The sequence below is a fragment of the Elephas maximus genome, chromosome 20, assembly GCF_024166365.1.
Source record: "Elephas maximus indicus isolate mEleMax1 chromosome 20, mEleMax1 primary haplotype, whole genome shotgun sequence".
Lineage (NCBI taxonomy): Eukaryota > Metazoa > Chordata > Mammalia > Proboscidea > Elephantidae > Elephas > Elephas maximus.
This window is the reverse complement of record NC_064838.1, coordinates 72,462,728-72,489,537: the sequence shown is the minus strand read 5'-3', so window position 1 is coordinate 72,489,537 and position 26,810 is coordinate 72,462,728. Positions and strand designations below refer to the sequence as shown.

Here is a 26,810-nt window from a genome sequence, read left to right as displayed (position 1 = left end):
TGTTGGCGAAGAATATCGAATATACCATGGACTGCCAAAAGAACGAACAAATCTGTCTCAGCAGTACAACCAGAACACTCCTGAGAAGCAAGGATAGCAAGACTGCGGCTTACGTACTTTGGATATGTCAGAAGGGATCAGTCCCTGGAGAAGGAAGGAGGAAGACCCTCAGTGAGGTAGACTGACACAGTGGCTGCAACAATGAGCTCAAGCATAACAACGCTTGTGGCGATGGCTCAGGACTGAACAGTGTTTCGTTCTGTTGTGCACAGGGTCGCTATGAGTCGGAACCGACTTGACAGCACCTAACAACACCACCACCTACCTACCTATTTATTGAGAGAGATTATAGGATTTGAAAGAGGTCTATTTAACACTTATACCTAAAGAAATACGTATTGATAACGATCTCTGCTGCTTTATTAACATGTAAATTATATTTGGAAACCCTGGTGGCCTAGTGGTTAAGTGCTACAGCTGCTAACCATGAGGTTGACAGTTCAAATCCGCCAGGCGCTCCTTGGAAACTCTATGGGGCAGTTCTATTCTGTCCTATAGGGTCTCTATGAGTCGGAATTGACTTGACGACAGCGGGTTTGGTTTTTCTGGTTAACATATTGAAGTGAGGAATAATTTTTTTTTTTTGCTTTTACAAACAAATGTATTTGCATTTTTCTTTAAATTATATGGAATCCCCCACACCCATATTTCCTAGAGAAGCTACAAGATGGTGAGGCAAATTCCTGTCAAAAATAAATACAAATGAAAAAATTATGTTCTCTGTATAATAAGTGAAATATTATATCAATATTTTTAGAGTGGCTCCTATATTTGTAGGATTATTGTTTTGCTAGCCACAACTCAAAACATAATTTTGCCTTTCAAAATAATTATTGTTAGAGAAATTATGATTAACAAACCTGTCTAGAAGAAGGAGGAGTTAGAAAGATAAAAGAAGCATTTTAAGAAGATGGGAAATATATTAAACAAATATCCCTGTGAATTATTAGGGAAAAATTAAAGAAAAGAACGCATGAACATGAATGAAAGGGAGGCCATTTTGTTTTGAACAGGATACTGAAAATTCATGTTTATTTTTAAATTGCCCTTCAGTGTACCTCTAATTCATGACACATCATCTTTTCATTTCCTTGTGAAAAATACAGTCCTCCTTGCCAAGTCCATGAAAGCTGGCTTGACTTGTTGATTCCTTAGGCTATAAATAAAGGGGTTCAGCATGGGAGCTACTGAGATGTTTAGCACAGCTACTCCCTTGCTCAAAGACACCCTGTCTTTTGCTGAGGGTTTAATGTACACGAAAATGCAGCTACTATAAGAGATGGATACAACAATCATGTGGGAAGAACATGTGGAAATGGCCTTTGTCCTCTTGACTAGCAGAAGGAATCCTCAAAATTGTTCTGATGATATATATGTAAGACAGAAATACTAATGCCAATGTGAACATTAGAGTAAACACAGCATAGGAAAAACCCATTATCTCCAGGAATTTTGTATCTGAACAAGAAAGTTGCAGCAGGGGAAAATAATCACAGGTAAAATGGTCAATAATGTTAGATCTACAGTAATCAAGCTTTAACAGCAACATGAGCACAGGGAATACGATTAAGAATGAAGCAAGCCGGGGGCGGAGCCAAGATGGCGGACTAGGCAGACGCTACCTCGGATCCCTCTTACAACAAAGACACGGAAAAACAAGTGAATCGATCACATACATAACAATCTACGAACCCTGAACAACAAACACAGATTTAGAGACAGAGAACGAACTAATATGGGGAAGCAGCGATTGTTTTCAGAGCCTGGAGCCAGCATGCCAGTCAGGTACGGCACAAGCACAGAGAGCTGCTCCACCCCCCTGAACTAACCCCGGGAGGGGAACCAGCTGGTTCTGCGGGCGGCATGGGACGCAGCCGATAGAAGTCCCCGGGAGGCAGTGACTGGTCTTGGAACTGGGAGAGCAGCATCCCAGCTGGGGAACCATCCCGCCGGGATTTGGACTGGACGCAGGTACGGCATAAACACGGAGAGCTGCTCCACCCCCTGAACTAACCCCGGGAGGGGGCCCGGCCGGGTCGCACGGGCGGCGTGGGAAGCAGCCGGTAGGAGAAGTCCCCGGGAGGCAGCGACTGGTATTGGAGCGGGAAGAACAGCGTCCCAGCCGGGACACTCGGTCACGGCACAAGCACGGGGAGCTCCTCCACCCACCTGAACTAACCCCGGGAGGGGGCCCAATCAGTTCTCGGGGGTGGCACGGCAACGTGGCTGGAGGGACGAGAAGTCCCCGGAAGGAAGCGACTGATTTTGGAGTCGAGAGTGCATTGTCCCAGTAGGGGAATCTTGACCCTGGGCGTGGGGCTGGAAGCGGAGGATCTGACCGTGACTCCAGCGGGCCAGACCCCCCGGGGGCAATCTCCACACAGCCAGCACACATAGGCGACGTGCCCCGCGGGAATCTCAGATATAATAGTCATTCCAAGCAAGACAAGCAACTCTGGCTATATTCTGAGGTGCTACTCTCCTATCTCTCTGTTCCCTCCCCCACCCTCCCCAGGCGGCTTCATTAACATCCGAATAGCCTGAGCCAGAGGGAGAACTCTGATAGGGATCTGACTGCATTTTTTTTTAGCGGATTTTCTGGAAAAACTAGTTTCCCAGTGATGGCTCAGAGACAGCACTCCATATCAAACCACATAAAGAAGCAGACCATGACAGCTTCTCCAACCCCCCAAACAAAAGAATCAAAATCTTTCCCAAATGAAGATACAATCCTGGAATTATCACAGAATATAAAAAACTAATTTACACAATGCTTCAAGACATCACAAACGAAATTAGGCAAACTGCAGAAAAAGCCAAAGAACACACTGATAAAACTGTTGAAGAACTCAAAAGATTATTCAACAACATAGGGGAAAAATTAAAAAGTTGCAAGAACCCATAGAGAGACAGCATGTAGAAATCCAAAAGATTAACAATAAAATTACAGAATTAGACAACGAAATAGGAAGTCAGAGGAGCAGACTCCAGCAATTAGAATGCAGACTGGGACATCTGGAGGACCAGGGAATCAACACCAACATAGCTGAAAAAAAATCAGATAAAAGAATTAAAAAAAATGAAGAAACCCTAAGAATCATGTGGGACTCTATCAAGAAGGATAACCTGCGGGTGATTGGAGTCCCAGAACAGGGAGGGGGGACAGAAAACACAGAGAAAATAGTTGAAGAACTCCTGACACAAAACTTCCCTGACATCATGAAAGACGAAAGGATATCTATCCAAGATGCTCATCGAACCCCATTTAAGATTGATCCAAAAAGAAAAACACCAAGACATATTATCATCAATCTCACCAAAACCGAAGATAAACAGAAAATTTTAAAAGCAGCCAGGGAGAAAAGAAAGGTTTCCTTCAAGGGAGAATCAATAAGAATAAGTTCAGACTACTCAGCAGAAACCATGCAGGCAAGAAGGGAATGGGACGACATATACAGAACACTGAAGGAGAAAAACTGCCAACCAAGGATCATATATCCAGCAAAACTCTCTCTCAAATACGAAGGCGAAATTAAGATATTTACAGATAAACACAAGTTTAGAGAATTTGCAAAAACCAAACCAAAGCTACAAGAAATACTAAAGGATATTGTTTGGTCACAGAACCAATAATATCAGATATAAGCACAACACAAGGTCACAAAACAGAACGTCCTGATATCAACTCAAATAGGGAAATCACAAAAACAAACAAATTAAGATTAATTAAAAAAAAATACACATAACAGGGAATCATGGACGTCAATAGGTAAAAGATCACAATAATCAAAAAGAGGGACTAAATACAGGAGGCACTGAACTGCCATATGGAGAGTGATACAAGGTGATATAGAACAATACAAGTTAGGTTTTTACTTAGAAAAATAGGGGTAAATAATAAGGTAACCACAAAAAGGTATAACAACTCTATAACTCAAGATAAAAGCCAAGAAAAACGTAACAACTCAACTAACATAAAGTCAAACACTATGAAAATGAGGATCTCACAATTTACTAAGAAAAACGCCTCAGCACAAAAAAGTATGTGGAAAAATGAAATCGTCAACAACAGACATAAAAAGGCATCAAAATGACAGCACTAAAAACTTATTTATCTATAATTATGCTGAACGTAAATGGACTAAATGCACCAATAAAGAGACAGAGAGTCACAGACTGGATAAAGAAACACGATCCATCTATATGCTGCCTACAAGAGACACACCTTAGACTTAGAGACACAAACAAACTAAAACTCAAAGGATGGAAAAAATATATCAAGCAAACAATAAGCAAAAAAGAAGAGGAGTAGCAATATTAATTTCTGACAAAATAGACTTTAGACTTAAATCCACCACAAAGGATAAAGAAGGACACTATATAATGATAAAAGGGACAATTGATCAGGAAGACATAACCATATTAAATATTTATGCACCCAATGACAGGGCTGCAACACACATAAATCAAATTTTAACAGAATTGAAAAGTGAGATAGATACCTCCACAATTATAGTAGGAGACTTCAACACACCACTTTCTGAGAAGGACAGGACATCCAGTAAGAAGCTCAATAGAGACACGGAAGATCTAATTACAACAATCAACCAACTTGACCTCATTGACTTATACAGAACTCTCCCCCCAACTGCTGCAAAATATACTTTTTTTTTCTAGCGCACATGGAACATTCTCTAGAATAGACCACATATTAGGTCATAAAACAAACCTTTGCAGAGTCCAAAACATCGAAATATTACAAAGCATCTTCTCAGACCACAAGGCAATAAAACTAGAGATCAATAATAGAAAAACTAGGGGAAAGAAGTCAAATACTTGGAAAATGAACAATACCCTTCTGAAAAAAGACTGGGTTATAGAAGACATCAAGGAGGGAATAAGGAAATTCATCGAATGCAATGAGAATGAAAATACTTCCTATCAAAACCTCTGGGACACAGCAAAAGCAGTGCTCAGAGGTCAATTTATATCGATAAATGCACACATACAAAAAGAAGAAAGAGCCAAAATCAGAGAACTGTCCCGACAACTTGAACAAATAGAAAGTGAGCAACAAAAGAATCCATCAGGCACCAGAAGAAAACAAATAATAAAAATCAGAGCTGAACTAAATGAATTAGAGAATAGAAAAACAATTGAAAGAATTAACAAAGCCAAAAGCTGGTTCTTTGAAAAAATTAATAAAATTGATAAACCATTGGCCAGACTGACTAAAGAAATACAGGAAAGGAAACAAATAACCCGAATAAGAAACGAGAAGGACCACATCACAACAGAACCCAATGAAATTAAAAGAATCATTTCAGATTATTATGAACAATTGTACTCTAACAAATTTGCAAACCTAGAAGAAATGGATGAATTCCTGGAAAAACACTACCTACCTAAACTAACACATTCAGAAGTAGAACAACTCAATAGACCCATAACAAAAAAAGAGATTGAAACGGTAATCAAAAAACTCCCAACAAAAAAAGTCCTGGCCTGGACGGCTTCACTGCAGAGTTCTACCAAACTTTCAGAGAAGAGTTAACACCACTACTTCTGAAGGTATTCCAAAGCATAGAAAATGACGGAATACTACCCAACTCATTCTATGAAGCCACCATCTCCCTGATACCAAAACCAGGTAAAGACATTACAAAAAAAGAAAATTATACACCTATATCCCTCATGAACATAGATGCAAAAATCCTCAACAAAATTCTAGCCAATAGAATCCAACAACACATCAAAAAATAATTCACCATGATCAAATGGGATTTATACCAGGTATGCAAGGCTGGTTTAATATCAGAAAAACCATTAACGTAATCCATCACATAAATAAAACAAAGATAAAAACCACATGATCTTATCAATTGATGCAGAAAAAGCATTTCACAAAGTTCAACACCCATTTATGATAAAAACTCTTACCAAAATAGGAATTGAAGGAAAATTCCTCAACATAATAAAGGGCATCTATGCAAAGCCAACAGCCAATATCACTCTAAATGGAGAGAACCTGAAAGCATTTCCCTTCAGAACGGGAACCAGACAAGGATGCCCTTTATCACCGCTCTTATTCAACATCGTACTTGAAGTCCTAGCCAGGACAATTAGGCTAGACAAAGAAATAAAAGGTGTCCGGATTGGCAAGGAAGAAGTAAACTTATCACTATTTGTAGATGACATGATTATATACACAGAAAACCCTAAGGAATCCTCCAGAAAACTACTGAAACTAATAGAAGAGTTTGGAAGAGTCTCAGGTTATAAAATAAACATACAAAAATCACTTGGATTCCTCTACATCAACAAAAAGAACACCGAAGAGGAAATATCCAAATCAATACCATTCACAGTAGCCCTCAAGAAGATAAAATACTTAGGAATAAATCTTACCAAGGATGTAAAATACCTATACAAAGAAAACTACAAAGCTCTACTACAAGAAATTCAAAAGGACATACTTAAGTGGAAAAACATACCTTGCTCATGGATAGGAAGACTTAACATAGTAAAAATGTCTATTCTACCAAAAGCCATCTATACATTTAACGCACTTCCGATCCAAATTCCAATGTCATATTTTAAGGGGATAGAGAAACAAATCACCAATTTCATATGGAAGGGAAAGAAGCCCCAGATAAGCAAAGCACTACTGAAAAAGAAGAAGAAAGTGGGAGGCCTCACTTTACCTGATTTCAGAATCTACTATACAGCCACAGTAGTCAAAACAGCCTGGTACTGGTACAACAACAGGCACATAGACCAATGGAACAGAACTGAGAACCCAGGCAGAGATCCATCCACGTATGAGCAGCTGATATTTGACAAAGGACCAGTGTCAATTAATTGGGGAAAAGATAGCCTTTTTAATAAATGTTGCTGGCATAACTGGATATCCATTTGCAAAAAAATGAAACAGGACCCATACCTTACACCATGCACAAAAACTAACTCCAAGTGGATCAAAGACCTAAACATAAAGACTAAAACGATAAAGATCATGGAAGAAAAAATAGGGACAACCCTAGGAGCCCTAATACAAGGCATAAACAGAATACAAAACATTACCAAAAATGATGAAGAGAAACCCGATAGCTGGGAGCTCCTAAAAATCAAACACCTATGCTCATCTAAAGACTTCACCAAAAGAGTAAAAAGACCACCTACAGACTGGGAAAGAATTTTCAGCTATGACATCTCCGACCAGCGTCTGATCTCTAAAATCTACATGATTCTGTCAAACCTCAACCACAAAAAGACAAACAACCCAATCAAAAATTGGGCAAAGGATATGAACACACATTTCACTAAAGAAGATATTCAGGCAGCTAACAGATACATGAGAAAATGCTCTCGATCATTAGCCATTAGAGAAATGCAAATTAAAACTACGATGAGATTCCATCTCACACCAGCAAGGCTGGCATTAATCCAAAAAACACAAAATAATAAATATTGGAGAGGCTGCGGAGAGATTGGAACTCTTATACACTGCTGGTGGGAATGTAAAATGGTACAACCACTTTGGAAATCTATCTGGCGTTATCTTAAACAATTAGAAATAGAACTACCATAAAAAAAAAAAAAAATACAACCCAGAAATCCCACTCCTGGGAATATACCCTAGAAATACAAGAGCCTTCATACAAACAGATGTATGCACACCCATGTTTATTGCAGCTCTGTTTACAATAGCAAAAAGTTGGAAGCAACCAAGGTGTCCATCAACGGATGAATGGGTAAATAAATTGTGGTATATTCACACAATGGAATACTACGCATCGATAAAGAACAGTGACGAATCTGTGAAACATTTCATAACATGGAGGAACCTGGAAGGCATTATGCTGAGCGAAATGAGTCAGAGGCAAAAGGACAAATATTGTATAAGACCACTATTATAAGATCTTGAGAAATAGCCCACCTGAGAAGAACACATACTTTTGTGGTTACAAGGGGGGGAGGGAGGGAGGGTGGGAGAGGGTTTTTTATTGATTAATCAGTAGATAAGAACTGCTTTAGGTGAAGGGAAGGACAACACTCAATACATGGAAGGTCAGCTCAATTGGACTGGACCAAAAGCAAAGAAGTTTCCGGGATAAAATGAATGCTTCAAAGGTCAGCGGAGCAAGGGCGGGGGTCTGGCGAATATGGTTTGTGGGGACTTCTAAGTCAATTGGCAAAATAATTCTATTATGAAATCATTCTGCATCCCACTTTGAAATGTGGCGTCTGGGGTCTTAAATGCTAACAAGCGGCCATCTAAGATGCATCAATTGGTCTCAACCCACCTGGAGCAAACGAAAATGAAGAACACCAAGGCCACAGGACATCTAAGAGCCCAAGAGACAGAAAGGGCCACATGAACCAGAGACCTACATCATCCTGAGACCAGAAGAACTAGTTGGTGCCCGGCCACAATCGATGACTGCCCTGACAGGGAGCACAACAGAGGACCCCTGAGAGAGCAGGAGATCATTGGGATACAGACCCCAAATTCTCATAAAAAGACCAAACTTAATGGTCTGACTGAGACTAGAGGAATACCGGCGGCCATGGTCCCCAGACCTTCTGTTGGCACAGGACAGGAACCATCCCCGAAGACAACTCATCAGACATGAAAGGGACTGGTCAGCGGGTGGGAGAGAGACGCCGATGAAGAGTGAGCTAATTATATCAGGTGGACACTTGAGATTGTGTTGGCAACTCTTGTCTGGAGGGGGATGGGAGAATAGAGAGAGAGGGAAGCCGGCAAAATTGTCAAGAAAGGAGAGACTGAAAGGGCTGACTCAAGAGGGGGAGAGCAAGTGGGAGTAGGGAGTGAGATGTATGTAAACTTATATGTGACAGACTGATTGGATTTGTAAATGTTCACTTGAAGCTTAATAAAAGTTAATTAAAAAAAAAAAATGAAGCCAGCTACGAAGAGAAGACAAGCAGTGTGCAGACTCTGCGATTCATGATAGTCACATAATGCAAGGGTTTGCAGATGGCCACATAGCGGTCATAGGACATGGCAGCCAGAAGGTAAAACTCTGTGATCCCCAAGAGAATTAAAAAGAATAACTGAGCAATGCAGTTGTTAAAGGAAATGGTTTTATCTCCTGTAATAATGATGCCCAGGAACTTGGGTATACTGACAGTTGTGAATGAAACCTCTAATAAGGAGAAATTCCTGAGGAAGAAATACATGGGTGTCTGGAGGCGGGAATCCAGCAGTGTGAGCCTGATAATGGTCAGGGTTCCAGTGGTGCTGAGCATGTAGGTGATGAACAGAAAGACAAAAATCACACTCTGAAGCTTTGGGTCATCTGACAATCCCAAGAGGACAAACTCTGTTATTGCTGTATGGTTTCTCGTTCTTCAGTTGCTTATTTGTTTTTCTCCTGCCAGATCTGTAGGAGAAAGCACAAAGGACAAACTTGAAAAGAAGACTACATTAACAAAATATCCACGTGTGGAGCTGGAAGTTGGCTAAAAGCGTATGTTATTTCACCTTCAAGGGAAATTTAAAGCACCCACATAATGACAGCAATGCTTTAGTTTCTTTTATTTCACAGGTGAACACTTGGGTGAAAGCCAGTTACAAAATCAAACTCAAAAACTGGACAGTATCACACTGCTTAAAGTGATTTAAAAAAAGCTCAAAAAACTTGACATTATCACACTGCATAAAGTGATAGGGCAGGATATTTAACCCAACTTTTCTGACCCAAAATACTACCTCTAAACTTTCAAAGAGACATGCCGCAATGTTCTTCCTTAAGCAGAAGCAGCTTTGTATCATTGCTTCAACCCCAGTGAAAGTTTCCTACTTTATTTTTATTTTTTTCTTATTTTGGGAGAGTAGATGGGTACAAAAGACAAAAAGTCAGTTAAAGATTTAACTTTTCTCAGAACAGGGAAGGAGAGTTTGACATTTCTTACATTCTGACTCTTGTCCTTAGTCATCTATCCACTTTTGCTTTTCCAACACCTACTAACTACCTTATTGAAAGTCAGAGATACTGAAGCCGTTGTCACCAGCAAGCTCAGATGTTAGGTATGGCTGGGAGAAACAGGTGGAAGCCAAGGGTGAGAGAAATGGAAGGGGTTTAAAACTGATTGATTGTGCCTGAATCTGGAATATTTTATGACATTTCAGGCTATTTATGTGTTATTATAACACTTATTCCTATACGATTCATTTCCCTTTCTTTGTAAAATAATATAAGGAGCCCTGATGGCACAAATGGTTAAGTGGTTGGCTGCTAAACAAAAGGTTGGCAGTTTAACCCCACCCAGGAGCTCAGAGGGAGAAAGACCTGGCGATCTGCTTCCTTAAAGATTATAGCCCAGGAAACTCTATAGGGCAGTTCTACTCTGTCACATGGGTCACTATGAGTCAAAATCTACTTGATGGCATCGAACTACAACAACAATGGAAATAATTAGCATTAGTACAGAACCCTTACCCTCAGTCAAACAGATACATAGGTATACTCCAAGGAAGTTGGTTTTAAAATTTTTTATTTACATGTGTTTTTAAAATATCACGTTTTAATTTTTCTTTTTTTAAAATACAATTTAAAAGGTTTTACTATAGGTGTTTTCATAGGGAAGAGTGAGAAGCTCTGGGTTTCAGTCCAAGGCATTTACTAGGTCTGAAAATCATTAATTCCTCTATGCTTAAGTCTCTTCATCTGTAAATATACTGTTTCTTTCTCTGTATACCTGTCTACCTCATAGGGTTTTTATGAGCATTAAACGAGTTAATGAATTAAATGAGTTAATAGGACTCCCCAGGTCATACAAACATATAGCACTCAACTAATAGCCAAAAGGTTGGCTGAAAGGTTGGCAGTTTGAATCCATTCAGAGGTACCTTGAAAGACTTGCCTGGCAATCTGCTTCTGAAAGGTCGCAGCCTAGAAAACCCTATCGAGTAGCCTACTCTGCACATGTGGGGTTACAACGAGTCGGAATCAACTAGGTGGCAACGAACTACCAAAAATGAATTAATGTATTGTAGCATTTAGAAAAATATCCAGCATTTAATGAAAATGATACAAGGATTAAACTACTGAAAAAATGTTCCTTAACCACAGAGCTGAAAACCTGTGGGATTAAGATGTATGACCTTTGCAAAAGACCATGTCTAAGATAAATTCAGTACCAAGAGAAATAGCATAGGAATAATACTAATAATTTAAAAAATTGGCTTTTACATTCTCTGGCCTTCTAGGCAAGTGAATCTTAGACTTGTTTTTCCATCTCGTTTACATGATGCTGACCTCTCTCATCCTGGTATCTTTTTTCTCTACCTTGTCGTCACCATACACCTCCCGCTGCTCCCATCTCAGCTAGGATTTGATTACCAAGTTGCAGGTAGGTGTTTACAAGATGTCAGTACTACCACCAATGGCTACTTAGTTTCTCTGTTCCTCATTAGTAATAATAACCTTTCTAAGAGTGCTTGTGAGACTGGAATGAAATAATATATGTGGATGTAAATAGCTTTGTGGGTAGCACATTGCAATGACAACCAAAACCAATTCCCTACTTAACACAGCCGTGGATTTTATGTCCATTGCATGTGTCTCCATAATCACCTTACAGTTATTCTTCCCAAACCCACCATCCTTAACACACTGCGCTGAAATCTGTGAATTTTCCCACTACTATGTGCATTCTTGAGAGTTAGGACAGTGTCTAATCATCAAAATAATTGCAACCATATGGTTTCCAAGGAGTGCCTGGTGGATTCGAACTACTGACCTTTTGGTTAGCAGCTATACCTCTTAAGCACTATGCCACCAGGGTTTTCTGCTTAATATATATAAAAAAATATATATATATTATAATATATAGTAGGTTTAAAATAAACACTTGTCAAATAAGCAAACAAACAGAAGTTGAGTTTGTTGTTGAACCAGACATTGACATCATGTGCAGTTCTCTATTTTATGCTATATTATAGCTTGGATGTTTCTTAAATTCATGTCTGTGTTTTGCAAGATAAATTATTTTCCCATTTACCAATAATGTTTGGCCCAAACTCTCTGTATTAAATAAATTGCAAACAAATGATATGTAAAGGAAGAAAATATTATTGATATTATTTTTATAGATTATCGATATATAAAATTAAAAACAAACTTCATAAAATGTTTTTTAAAATTACTTCCCTTTAAATTACTTTACAATCCGTCCTCTGAATTCACTCTGTTAGTTCGGTGACATCATTCTTCCTTTTCAGAGGTCACTGTTCATTAAATCTCTAGTTTTTCATGACAACTTAAAGTCTCAAAGGACATCCTCATCAAATAGAAAAGATTTTATTTCAATCTCAGGATTGAAGTTCCTTCAATAGCTTACTGGCTTTGGGAACCAAGGGTTATTATTACTACTGTTTTATAATTATTATTATGCAGTGAGTAACATTATCATTGCACAGTATTTTTAAATGTACACAACTTTAAAAAAAAAAAGTATGTGTTTTTCCTCTTAACTTCAGCATTTTCTGAGTAATGGTACCATGACTTACTCATTCTGGAGATTGATTAAAGCTCTGAAGAAGTGTACAAAGAGCTGTGAAGAAATGTATGAAGAGATAGTTTACTTGAGCATCACAAAGAATTAACACTTCTATACCCAGTCTGCAAGGACTATTAAAAAAAAAAAAAAAAAAACCTAGCAAAAAGAAACTCTAGCAGGACATGATCCAATACCATAAGATTAGTGGCAGTACATCAAACTTTTATGCAAAAATGTTTTGGAAACCCAACGAATTATATTTATTTCCCAACATCAAATAAACTGATAAAAATGTTCACCATTCATAATCCTTAGAGAGAAATAAACTTCAATGTTCCACAAGGTCATATGATTTGTAGAGTCTTAAGTCATCCCAAGGATGTACTCAGGGTAGTGAAGGACATCTTCAAGATTTAACTCAACATTTCAGCTTTGTATTGCTGAGTGCAGATCCCTATTTTTCCCTGGCTGAACATGGGTCATGTTACCAACCTTTACATTTCTTTCCACCCATTTCTTCAAAATAGATTCTTAATTACCTTCAAAGGACCCCTGAGACAGACTCTGTGAATCATTCTAAATACAAATTAACAGTAATCTGTAACACTGGTTAAGTAAAATGACTGGAAAGGATTTTCAGGGCCTTCCTTCTCAAAGCACTCCTAGATTCTGCTCTTTCAAAATCCCTACCATCAAGTAAATACTAACAATCTCCCTTTGAATACTGAAGACAATTTCTTTGATGCACAAAATAAGAAAAGAACTTTATTTTAAAGGTCAAGTTAGATTTGAAGATCGAAGGATATACCTTTGACAAACTAAGATGAACTTTTGACTGGTTCCACTTCTTTTCTCATGTGCCTTTTTTTTTTTTTTTTCTTTCTTTTTAGTGCTTTATGTTACACTGGGAGGGAATACCAGTTGGTGATTTAATGACTTTGAAAGCCTACTTTTGTCATCTTCCTCTATGTTCACTCAGTTCTCTCTTCTTTAGTTAAGTCTCATTAAAGACCATTAGAAAAACAAGGACAGAGCGAATCTCCGAAGCAATCTGCTTTACTGACCATGTCACCCGGTTTCTTTTTACTTTACTGAACTTACAGATTTGTTTAGTGTTTAAGCTAATACATTAGAAAAAGGGAAAGAGTCTAATATAGTGTTGTGAGCAACATTCAACATAGCTTCATAATTACACTAAAATATACATTTGGCACTGCTCAATCATTCTTGGCTTTGAATAACACGGGGCTCATCTGAGACCTTTCCTCTTCCAGAGTGAAACAAAGTCTCCACAGGGGACGGCGCTTACTTGCTGGCAGAACTGTTTTATTAGAATTTTTTTCTTTTTTTTTTTTTTTACCATTTTTCATAGAAATTTTATTGTTTCCCTGGAAAAAGTTAAATAATTTATATTTCTTCATTTCAATAAAGACGGGCAGGTTCATTTCTCAGATTTTATACCAGTGTGTATAGAAACAAATGAAAGGTAAATAGACATCCCAAAGTCACATTTAATGATAACTTCAGAAACAAAACAACATTCATACATGTAAGAGTTTATGGAGAATATCAACTTGTAACCTCACACTTTCAGTTCATTAATTTGCCACCTATACTATAACAGACTATTTCACACAGAAACAAGATACCCATTGCCATCAAGTCAATTCCAACTCATAGCGACCTTACAGGACAGAGTAGAACTGCCCCATAGGGCTTCCAAGGAGTGGCTGTGGATTCAAACTGCCAACCTCTTGGTTAGCAGCCATAGCTCTTAACCACTTCCCTGCCAGGGAAACAAGAAAAGGAAATAATTATTAATAAACTTACAGTATCAAAACTTAATATTAATTTTCCACTTTTGGTATTATAAGGTCAATTTATTATCCTAGAAAATATATGGGCTTTGTGGATAGAGAGACGTGCATTAAAAATTCAAACAGGCCACATCATGGATTTGTGACTTTGAGTGAGTTACTGAATTTCTTTTAAAAATAAAGTGGAAATGTCAAGGGTGTTTTTGAGAATTAATTGAAATAACATAAATGAAAGTGCTTCATAAATTCTATCATACTAAATTGGTGCTTAAAAGTAACGGTTTAATTAAATTTGTTTTTATTTTAATTGGAATAAATGCTCAACTTTGGAAAAGATATTCATATTTGTGAATTTTCAAAGGCACCATTTCACTGAAAGACTAAAGATTTTATGATTTATCTCATTTATTCTTTGTAACAATTGCTATGAAATTTTTATCTTTATTCTTAAATGAAAAAACTAAGGCTGGGAGAAATTATGTGACTTAAATAAATTCATATAGCTAGCAAGTGTTAAATGTAATGTCAGACTGCCTGAAATGCAATTCTGTTCCCTTAAACTGCATAGCCTATGTACAATTAGAAACACAGACATAGAGACAGCAGTTGTCTGCTTTTAATTAATGGGTAATAAATAAATTAATAAAATAATACTCAACTTTTTAAAAATACTTTTTAATATATTTGGTTTTAAATTTTAACCCCTAAGTTTTTTTATATATCCTATTTAATTTCATTAAAAGTTGATACAAAACAAATCAATGCTAAGAATAGGGAAATTTTCATTGCCTTTTATATGCCTCACTTACCTCTGCTATTCGTATAGTTTCACACACACTCAGAATGCCTAGGATGGTAAAAATGCCATCGTTGTAATCCAGGGAAGCCAGCATTCCTGAAACCATCCCCTCCCCTTCCCACCAAACTAGGATCTTATAATGCCCTATTACATATATGTCTCATTTTACCCTTGAGGAATATATAATTGCAGAGAGTGAGAAAGGAGCAAAAATATAAAAGAGGAAAAATGTCAGAAGGTGTTTTGAAACTCTATGACATGGTTTCTACACAGATTTTACTTGCACAGATACTTAACGTTTTATCTATTTGAACTGCCACTGGCTCAAGGGGATTAATTCAGGGAATCAAAATTTCCAGAAGAGGAATGTATACAAAACACTAAGGAATATAAAACATAACACACATTAGTATTGAAATTGGAAAAGAGAGCCTGTGAGACAGGGAATAAAAACTAACAACAACAGTTAAGTCTGAAGTTTTTCCCCTTGATTCCCCTGCCCCCCAGACAAAGACAAGAACCCAAATATCTTATCTCCAAATTCAGATTTCTTCTCAGTACTCTATGCCATTTTTAAAAGCTAAGAATCTACCACATTGTTGTAAATACATATATGATTCTTATTATTTTTAATCTGCCTTCTAATACAAATTTTTGCTGCCATATACTGCTAATACTTTATGCTTTTTTTGAGATCACTATGCTACTGCTCACCAGCAATGGCAAAATGAAGAGTGTACCTTATTTTGATTGAATAACGTTGTACCTTATATTCCAAAATAATAATTGGAGTTAGTATCTTCCCTGCCTACATTCAATAATACACTTACACTCAAATTAGATAATTTGAATAATAAAAAAAAATTGTTCAGATTCTTTGGAATCTATACAAAATCTGTGGGTCATTTCAGAGTTCCAACTATGTATAAAACTAGAACAAACTCAAGCTTTTTTTTTCCGTTGTTTGTTTTGTTTTTTACTTCAGGCTATCACACTAGATACTACAGCTCAGTAGCCTCAAGCAAGTTACTCAAATTGAGAATGAATTTACACATTTTTAAAAGGAAGATAATCATGTTTAGTATGCCATATACCTAGTAAATAAAATATAGTATAGAACTTACCTAGTTGAGTAAATGCACAGAGTAGGTATTCTCTTCAGAGGAGCTTTTATTATTTATTACACATCAATCAGACTTGCAGGTTATATAATGGTAATAGTGGCTCCCTAAATATTCATCTTTATTATACATTTTCAAAAACAAATACAGATAACGAGGAGATTATAAAAAGCCAGAGATAACACGTCTTCAACATAACTAGGAAACAGAGTATTTATGAATTTTCAATTACTTGTAAGTAGGAAAATAATACCCAAGTCCATCAGATAAGTGGAAATAATTGTACAGACACTGCAGGGAGTGTACAAAACATGGTGTCAAATTTCATATTTCACATAATTTCTAAGAAGAAACTATTGTGCTAGTAACAGAAAATTTAAGAGTTAATTAAAACTGCTCTTTTAAGTGATTACAATGTAAAACATTTTTAATGTTCAGGATAATTAGCCAAATGAATTATATCTTATAGTCACTGGTTTTCTATTCAGAAAGATAAATCGACGATTACATGGAATTTACTGAAAGTTTTAAAGGAAGGCACAACATAGACACTTCTGTGTTAAAAAGAACGTTTAAGTATTTGAGTTCGCCATTAGGGGTAGTGGAGAGATGGATTTAGGATAGTGAAGATTAGAAGAAGGCTAGAATTTCATTTATTTTTCATTGAACCTTCATAATAACATTCATTCATGCCAATAAATTAATTTATTTTCTGGAAATCCTATTTTATGGATCAAGTCTTTGAAGGCTTGTTTTACTTGCTGGTTCCTCAGGGTGTAAATGAAGGGGCTCAGCATGGGGGCAATGGGAGTGTTGAGAATAGCTACTCCTTTGGTCAATGATGCTCTTTCTTTGCTGAAGGGTTGACATACATGAATATGCAGCTGCCATAAGAGATGGAAATGACAATCATATGAGAAGAACAAGTGGAGAAAGCCTTTTTCCTCTGACTGGCACAAGAGATCCTCAGAGTGGTGATAACAATGCACAAGTAGGATAGAATCACTAATGCCAAAGTGAATAGCAAAGTAAAAAAAGCAAAGTAAAAGCCAATCATCTCTAAAGGCCAGGTATCTGTGCATGAGAGTTGTAAGATGGGGAAGTGGTCACAAGAGAAGTGGTCAACGACATTGGAAGAACAGAAATCTAACTGAAGGATAAGTATGAGTGGTGGGAAAATGGTCAGGAATCCTCCCAGCCACGAACAAAGAACGAGCAGGGTGCAGATTTTCTTGTTCATGACGCTGGTGTAATGAAGGGGCTTGCAGATGGCAATATAACGATCATAAGACATGGCAGTTAGAAGAAAAAATTCAGGCACACCCATAAAGATGTGATACGTCTGATGGTTCCAGTCCGAAATATTATCCTGGATTTTTCTTAATTTATTTAAAAAATGAAAAATAATACATGCATAATGTCCTTCAGAGGAACTTTTTGTCACTTGGTCCACCCTTGCTTCTATCACAGAAGAGCCTCTAGCATAAAGAAAACACAGACTGGACTCCATATCAGTTTGTTAGCAGCTTTTGTTATAAGTAACAGAAATTTCTCTTATCTTTCCACAAAAACACATTGCTCTGGACCTGAACTCCAATAAAAGCTACTTATTTTAACACTAAGAGTTCTTTAGGTAAATGTCCAGTGAATAATGCTTTAAGAGACTGGAAGTTGAAGCATTTCAAAGCTCTCTGGATAAGATGAAGATTTAACACTGCCCCAAAATAAAACAATTTTAACTTCTCTGGTCACGGAATAAATTCCCCAGAGATTAGCATGAAGAAAGGAAAGGTGCAAGGAAAGATAAATTCCAAAACTGTAAATGATGTCATAACATAGAGTTTTCTGGAAAGCTAAGCAATATAACAAGATAAAAGTAAAAACATACCAATCAGCTTGTACCATCAACCTAGTCTCCCTTTGACTGTGTATAATTTTCCTAATATGCATATGGCACTTGTTCTACACTCAAGAGATAATTTCTTCTCAGTCCCTTTGGGTCTGATGAAATCCAGAACTGAACTACTCCACAGCGGACCCTAATTTGGGAGTGCTATCTATGTTTTATTCATTCATATATATCCACCAGCGTAAGGCAAAATGAATGAACACATAAATAAAATAAGGGATTTCAATATCTTTGAATATCAGAAGAGTACTAGAAAATTTGGTTTTGATTTTCCTTTCTTAATTTTAAATCTAATACATGTTTAATGTTATAAGAATCAAGGTGACAGTAGTATAGAGTGGCATTTTGAATGACCCTAATATTTCCAACGAATCCTCCATTTTTACTCCAATTTTCAAATTAGCCAGTGTTAAGAGTTTATAGTATGTTCTCAAGATATGTTTTTTCTCTATCTGGAGTAATATGGGAGCACTCACATTCACACACTTGAAGATTTGTTCCTGTTGATATTATACATTAATGCCATTATACGATGCCAAATACTCTGTAATTATCTTTTTCTTAGTATGTAATATGTAATAGATATCATTCCTTATCAAGTTTTTTTGTGACAATTGCAAAGAATACCAGAGGTGACTTGCATGTAATTTAATAATTACTTTGCTGATTTAAGATTTAGGGGATTAGATTGTGACAAATTTCACATGATTACCTATGATGTTACAATGCACCTGTATGCATACATTTACATATGTGTAAAACTGACAGCTGTGTTTAAAATTTTAATAGATACTTAAAAAAATTCTCCTACAGATAAGAATGAGCCCTTTTCTTCACATTTGAGTCAAAACTGGATATTATTGGTCATTAAAAAATTTTATAAGCAGAAAGACAAAATAATGTCACAATTTATTTAATGGCAAAGACACTGTAGCTTAAAGATCACAGTGCATGGGTTTTTAGATTAAACAGATCCATTTTTTTTGCAAACTCACAAATTTTAATGCAGCTTTCTGAACATTGGTCTCTTCACCCATAAAATGAGAAGACTAATAGTCTTAAGTCATAGGCTATTATAAAAATTACAATGAGATAATGTATAAGAGAGTTTAGCAAATGCTGCTGTCATTAGTTGCCTTCAAGTTGATTCCAACTCACAGAGAGCAACCCTATTCGATGGAGTAGAACTGCCCCATAGGGTGTTCAAGGCTGTAATCTTTACTGGAGCAGATTGCTACATCTTTCTCCCATGGAGCTGCTGGGTGGGTTCTAACCACCAACTTTTTGGGATACCAGCTGAGTGCTTAACCATTGTATCACAAGGGCTTCTTGAGATATAGTAAGTGCTTAATGCATAAATCATCTATTTTTATATTTTCATATTCTTTGATTCATACAGAGATTGAATATATTTTCAGTATTTTTATTTCTTGTTCCTGAACTGCCTATTTACAACCTTTTTTTCACCTTCCATTGGGTTTATTGTCTTCCTATTTATTGATCAAAAAAAAAAAAAAAAACCAAACCCGTTGCCATCAAGTCAATTTCGACTCCTAGCGACCATACAGGACAGAGTAGAACTGCTCCATAGGGTTTCCAAGGAGCACCTGCTGGATTTGAACTGTCAACCTTTTAGTTAGCAGGAGAGCTCTTAACCACTACACCACCAGAGTTTCCATGGTAGGATACATTTATATATTGTGGATATAAATACATGGTGTGTCTTCTCTGTTGTGTATCCTTTTATTTTGTAAATTTTCTCTGTAGTTCTACTCGAAAAGATTGTACAACTATCATAAATTCTTAGTGACATATTTTCTTTAGCAAGGACTTACCCACATACTTCAAAATTATATAAATGCTGTTGTTGTTAGGTGCTGTTGAGTCAGTTCTAACTCATAGAGATCCTATGTATAACAGAATGAAACACTGCCCAGTCCTGTGCCATCCTCAAAATCTATGTTATGCTTGAGCCCATTGTTGCAGCCACTGAGTCAATCCATCTCCTTCCTCTTTTTCTCTGACTCTCTACTTTACCTATGAGCATGACGTCCTTCTCCAGGGACTTATCCCTGCTGAGAACGTGTCCGAAGTGTGTAAGACGTAGCCTGTCCATCCTTGCTTTCAAGGAGCATTCTGGTTGTACTTGTTCCAAGACAGATTTGTTCACTCTTTTGGCAGTCCATGGTATATTCAATATTCTTTGCCAATATCACAATTCAAAGTTCTTCAGCCTTCCTTAATCATCATCCAGCTTTCCTATGCACATGGAGCGATTGAAAATACCATGGCTTGGGTCAGGCTCACGTTAGTCTTCAACATTTTGCTTTTCATCAATTTAAAGAGGTCTTTTGCAGCAGATTTGCCCATTGCAATGTGTCCTTTGATTTCTTGACAGCTGCTTACCATGGGTGTTGATTGTGGATCCAAATAAAATGAAATCCTTGACAACTTCAATCTTTTCTCCCTTTATCATGATGTTGCTTCTCGGTCCAGTTGTGAAGATTTTTTGTTTTCTTCATGTTAAGGTGTAATCCATACTGAAAACTGTGGTCTCTGATCTTTATCAGTAAGTGCTTCAAGTTCTTCACTTTCATCAACCAAGGTTCTGTCATCTGCATAATGAAGGTTGTTAATGAGCCTTCCTCCAATCCTGATGCCCCGTTCTTCCTATAGTTCAACTTCTCGGATTATTTGTTCAGCATACAGATTGAATAGGTATGGTGAAAGGATAGAACCCTGACATACACCTCTCCTGACTTTAAACCATGCAATATCTCCTTGTTCTGTTCGAACAACTGCCTCTGGACCTATGTACAGGTTCCTCAGAGTCATGATTAAGTGTTCTGGAATTCTCATTCTTCACAATGTTATCCATAATTTGATATGATCCACACAGCCAAATGCCTTTGCACAGTCAATAAAACACAGATAAACATCTTTCAGGTACTTCTGGTTTCAGCCATGATCCATCTGACATCAGCAATGATAACCTTTGTTCCGTGTCCTTATCTGAATCCAGCTTGAATTTTGGCTGTCCCCTGTCAATATACTGCTGCAGCCACTTTTGAATGATCTTCAGTAAAATTTTATTTGTGTGTGATACTAATGATATTGTTCGATAATTTCCACATTGGGTTGGATCACCTTTCTGGGGAATAGGCATAAATATGTATTTCTTCCAGTGGATTGGCCAGGTAGTTGTCTTCCAAATTTCTTGCCATAGACATGTGAGAGCTTTCAGCACTGCCTCCATTTGTTGAAACATCTCAATTGATATTCTGTCAATTCCTGTAGCTTTATTTTTGCCAATGCCTTCATTGCAGCTTAGACTTCTTCCTTTAGTATCATCGGTAACTGATCATATGCTACCTCCTAAAATGGTTGAAAGTCAAATAATTCTTTTTAGTATGATGACTCTGTATATTCCTTCCATCTTCTTTTGATGCTTCCTGCTTTGTTTAATATTTTCCCTGTGTAATCCTTCACTATTGCAACTTGGTGCCTTAATTTTACTTCAGTTCTTTCAGCTTGAGAAATGCCAACGGTGTTCTTCCCTTTCGGTTTTCTATCTCCAGGTCTTTCCACAGGTCATTATAATACTTTGTCTTTTCAAGTAACCTTTTGAAATCTTCTGTTCAACTCTTTTACTTCATCTTTTCTTCCTTTTACTTGAGCTACTTGACATTCAAGAGCAACTTTCAGAGTCTCTTCTGACATCCATTTTGGTCTTTTCTTTCTTTCCTGCCCTTTTAAAGACCAAAAAGATCTTGAAATATTCTTTTTGGCAATGAATGCAACACCATTCCTCTTTGAGTTGTCATTCCAGGTATAGTAGACCATAACCATATGATTGTTCAATTCAAAATGGTCAGTACCAGTCCTAGGATATATATGTTTATGCCTAGGATATTGATGTTTATACATTCCTCTTCATTTTTGACAATTTCCAGATTTCCTAAATTCATACTTCAGACATTCCACATTTCTATTACAAATGGATGTTTGCTGCTATTTCTTCTCATTTTGAATTGTGCCACATCCACAAATGAAGGTCCTGAAAGCTTGTCTCCAACCACATCATTCAGGTTGACTCTAATTTAAGTAGGCAACTCTTTTGCAGTAGTATTTTGCATGCCTTCCAATCTATACAAATATCTTTTTTTATATATTTAATACTTCCATGGTTATGCTTTTTAAACTGACATCTTTAATCCATCCAGAATCCATATATAATTCAGGCTTGTTTTTGTAAGATATGGATTTAATTTTACTATTTTCTCAAAACCACCTACCCTAACAGTGCTAGGCTAGAGACAATATAAGCACCAATGTCATGTTACCCTCTGTTAGTAATATTTCTAGCCCAGAGTTCTCATCTTCAAGGTCTACACATAATCCTTCAGCTGGAGATAGAGATGCATCTATTGAAATAGAACCTTGGTCTAAAAAACTATCTAATATCCGTGGAACTATGTTCGCCTCCAAGTGGAGACAGAAGTATATCATAATTAAAAAACTCCTCTCTTAAACCAGATAACTCACCTAAAGACTTCACCAAAAGAGTAAAAAGACCACCCACAGACTGGGAAAGTATTTTCAGCTATGACATCTCCAACCAGCACCAGATCTCTAAAATCTATATGATTCTGTTAAAACTCAACCACAAAAAGACAAACAACCCAATCAAGAAGTGGGCAAAGGATATGAACACACACTTCACTAAAGAAGATATTCAGGCAGCTAACAGATACATGAGAAAATGTTCTCGATCATTAGCCATTAGAGAAATGCAAATTAAAACTACGATGAGATTCCATCTCACTCCAACAAGGCTGGCATTAATCCAAAAAACACAAAATAATAAATGTTGGAGAGGCTGCGGAGAGATTGGAGCTCTTATACACTGCTGGTGGGAATGTAAAATGGTACAACCACTTTGGAAATCTATCTGGCGTTTTCTTAAAAAGTTAGAAATAGAACTACCATACAACCCAGAAATCCCACTCCTCGGAATATACCCTAGAGAAATAAGAGCCTTCACACGAACAAATGCATGCACACCCATGTTTATTGCAGCTCTGTTTACAATAGCAAAAACTGGAAGCAACCAAGGTGTCCATCAACGGATGAATGGTTAAATAAATTGTGGTATATTCACACAATGGAATACTACGCATCGATAAAGAACAGTGACGAACCTGTGAAACATTTCATAACGTGGAGGAACCTGGAAGGCATTATGCTGAGAAAATTAGTCAGAGGCAAAAGGACAAATATTGTATAAGACCACTATTATAAGATCTTGAGAAATAGTATAAACTGAGAAGAACACATACTTTTGTGGTTACGAGGGGGGAAGGAAGGGAGGGTGGGAGAGGGTTATTTACTGATTAGTTAGTAGATAAGAACTACTTTAGGTGAAGGGAAGGACAATACTCAATACATGGAAGGTCAGCTCAACTGGACTGGACCAAAAGCAGTTTCTCGGATAAACCGAATGCTTCAAAGTTCAGCAGAGCAAGGGCGGGGGTTTGGAGATTATGGCTTAAGGGGTTTTCTAAGTCAATTGGCAAAATAATTCTATTATGAAAACATTCTGCATCCCACTTTGAAATGTGGCATCTGGGGTCTTAAATGCTCACAAGCGGCCATCTAAGATGCATCAATTGGTCTCAACCCACCTGGATCAAAGGATAATGAAGAACACCGAGGTCAAACGATAACTATGAGCCCAAGAGACAGAAAAGGCCACAAGAATCAGAGACTTACATCATCCTGAGACCAGAAGAACTAGGTGGTGCCCGGCCACAACCGATGACTGCCCTGACAGGGAGCACAACGGAGAAGCCCTGAGGGAGCAGGACATCAGTGGGATGCAGACCCCAAATTCTCATAAAAAGACCAGACTGAATGGTCTGACTGAGACTAGAGGAATTCCCGTGGTCATGGTCCCCAAACCGTCTGTTGGCCAGGACAGGAACCATTCCCGAAGACAACTCATCAGTCATGGAAGGGTAGGAGAGAGACGCTGATGAAGAGTGAGCTACTTGTATCAGGTGGACACTTGAGACTGTTTTGGCATCTCCTGTCTGGAGGGGAGATGGGAGGGTAGAGAGGGTTAGAAACTGGCAAAATTGTCACGAAAGGAGAGACGGGAAGGGCTGACTCCTTAGGGGGAGAGTAAGTGGGAGTATGGAGTAAGGTGTATATAAGCTTATATGTGACAAACTGACTTGATTTGTAAACGTTCACTTAAAGCTCAATAAAAATTATTCAAAAAAAATAAAAACTCCTCTCTTGATCTTTTAACTCGTAGTGCAACCAGAACGATGCACGAAATATATATAAATATCATCTCACTTTTCAGGTAAAGAACAATTTGGGCTCCTACTGCCCTCATTATAAAGTACATAAATAACTAAATTTAATACCTTCAAGGCCCTGTAATTATTAACCCACTCCTCCCCTTTCAGACTCACTTTGTACCATCTCACCTGACTTATTCCATTCCAGTAACCTGCTTTTGTTGTTGTTGTTTGTCTGTTCTTGTTTTTGTTGTTTGTTTTAATAATTCAACACTTTCTCTCCTCCTTCATGACATTCATACATGCTCTTCTGCCTGCTGGATGTGGCTTCTCTGGCACCTCAGTTGGTTTGTACTTTAATTGTACTCTCTTAGAGACGACTTCTCTGATTCTCTCAAACTCATGTCTTTTTATAATACCCTGTGCTTCATCTTTATAGCAGTAATTGTATTTTAATTACTAACCAGGTGTCATCCTTGCTCAGCAGAAAGTTATGTGTGTGGTTATTTAAATTCACTATATACTAATTCAAATGAAATCAAATAGAAGTTTAACTCCCCAGTCACACTAGCCACATTTTAAATGTTCAGTAGCCACATGTGGCTAATGCCTGTTGTATGGGACAGCACAGATTAAAGACCATTTATATATTGCAGAAAATTATATTGGACAAGTGCCAAGGGATCAGTTATTTCTCCTTTTCATTGTTCTTTGGGAAGCAGCCAAGTGTATGACATCTTTTCCAGAACCAAGACTATGCATAACCATTGCTCTAATATCATCAAATCTTTTCTTTTATTCCTTCAAATAGTGAGGTATTTTCAGACACACACACACAAATTTATACTTTCCTTTAATGTTTAATCTAAATATCATAAAATCTTTGAAATCTTCCCTATCTGTAAAACCAGGATTAGATGCTTTCTCTTTTCCCTCCCCACAATTTGTACTCTTATCTTACTCCACTGCATTTATTTGTAGAGAAATCTGTTTCTATTAAAAAGCAACTTAAGGAGGAGGCAATAGGCCTTGGTTATTTTATATACCTGCTCTTCATTTACTATCGCATTAACCTACTTTTCCCATTTACCTCATTAGTGAAAAATCTACTGACTTAATTTGCACGTTGACGATGTATGTCTGGCAGTAAGGAATGCAGAGATGCGAGAAAAGACTAACACTGGTTGCAGTGGGTTCACTAGGGTTGATGTCACACAGTGTGGTAACTAATGGACCTTCTCCCATACAAGCCCCAGCCCGAGCTCTAGCTCGGGACGCGCCCTGAACTCCCAGAACTCCCGTCGGGAGCAGGTGCCCAGCTAAGAGTGACTCGCCAAGAGGCTCCAGGCTCCAGGCAGCAAAGCACTGCAGGGTCAAGCCAGGAGGGCTGGAGAACAGTCTGGGAAGATAAAGAATGGCTTCTGACCCCCAGCCTGGTGCCATTGGTGCAGTCCCACTCAGAGCTTGGGTGCTAGGGTCCCACCAGTGCGACCATCCTGCCCACGCAGTCTCCAACTAGCTCCCAACCATGCACAAAGGACAAAGGAGAGTGGGGGGATGAGGAGACCAAGGAATTGGAAGGAAGGAGGGAGAGGCGGAAGGTTAGGAGTTGGGAGCAAGGGAAGAGAAGGAAGGGAATGAGATTGAATGGAAGAAATGGTTGGAGCAGACATGCCACAGAGGACACACCAGCCGCCAGCCGCGAGGCGCGCCAAAGACTGTGAGGGGAACCCTGTATCCTGAGTCCTGGGTCATCTTTCATTTTTCATAATGCCTACTTTTGCATAACAACCTGGTCTTTAGAACTGAACCACTTCGATAAGTGAGTAGTGGGTGTATTTGTATCTTCAGTGCCTGGTAGAAGTAATATACTTAACACTCAGTAAATATTTCTGTAATTATTTCAAAGACATGAAACCTCTGTATTGTCCTCCCACTAGTGAGCATTTTGGTTTAACCAAAAAGTCTTACTGGCATTAAGTAAAAAAAAAGAAAAGAAAATCTTTCTATATATGTAGATAGCTAAATAGATATAGATGTGATATCTTAGCTAATTTTTCAGAGATATTAATATTAAAAAAGCCTATAAGCTACTGCTTTTTATGGAGTAAAATATTAAAGACACGGGAGGGAAGAAAATTGGGACTGAGTGAAAGAGAGAAAGCCAGTCTAAACTTCATTACTGAAATGTTGTGCCAGTTATTTATCAAGCATAACTGATAGTTCGACTTTACTACCTTCTTTCAAAAAGGAGCCAGGGTAGTG

The 26,810-nt window shown here is 37.6% G+C and overlaps 2 pseudogenes; both read right to left on the bottom strand.

Annotated features, from left to right (window-relative positions):
* Positions 1-1,143: 1,143 nt before the first annotated feature.
* Positions 1,144-15,313, bottom strand: LOC126063649 (olfactory receptor 6C1-like; annotated as a pseudogene).
* Positions 15,314-17,011: 1,698 nt separating this feature from the next.
* LOC126063648 (olfactory receptor 6C3-like) lies at positions 17,012-25,988 on the bottom strand (annotated as a pseudogene).
* Between the last annotated feature and the right edge of the window lie 822 nt (positions 25,989-26,810).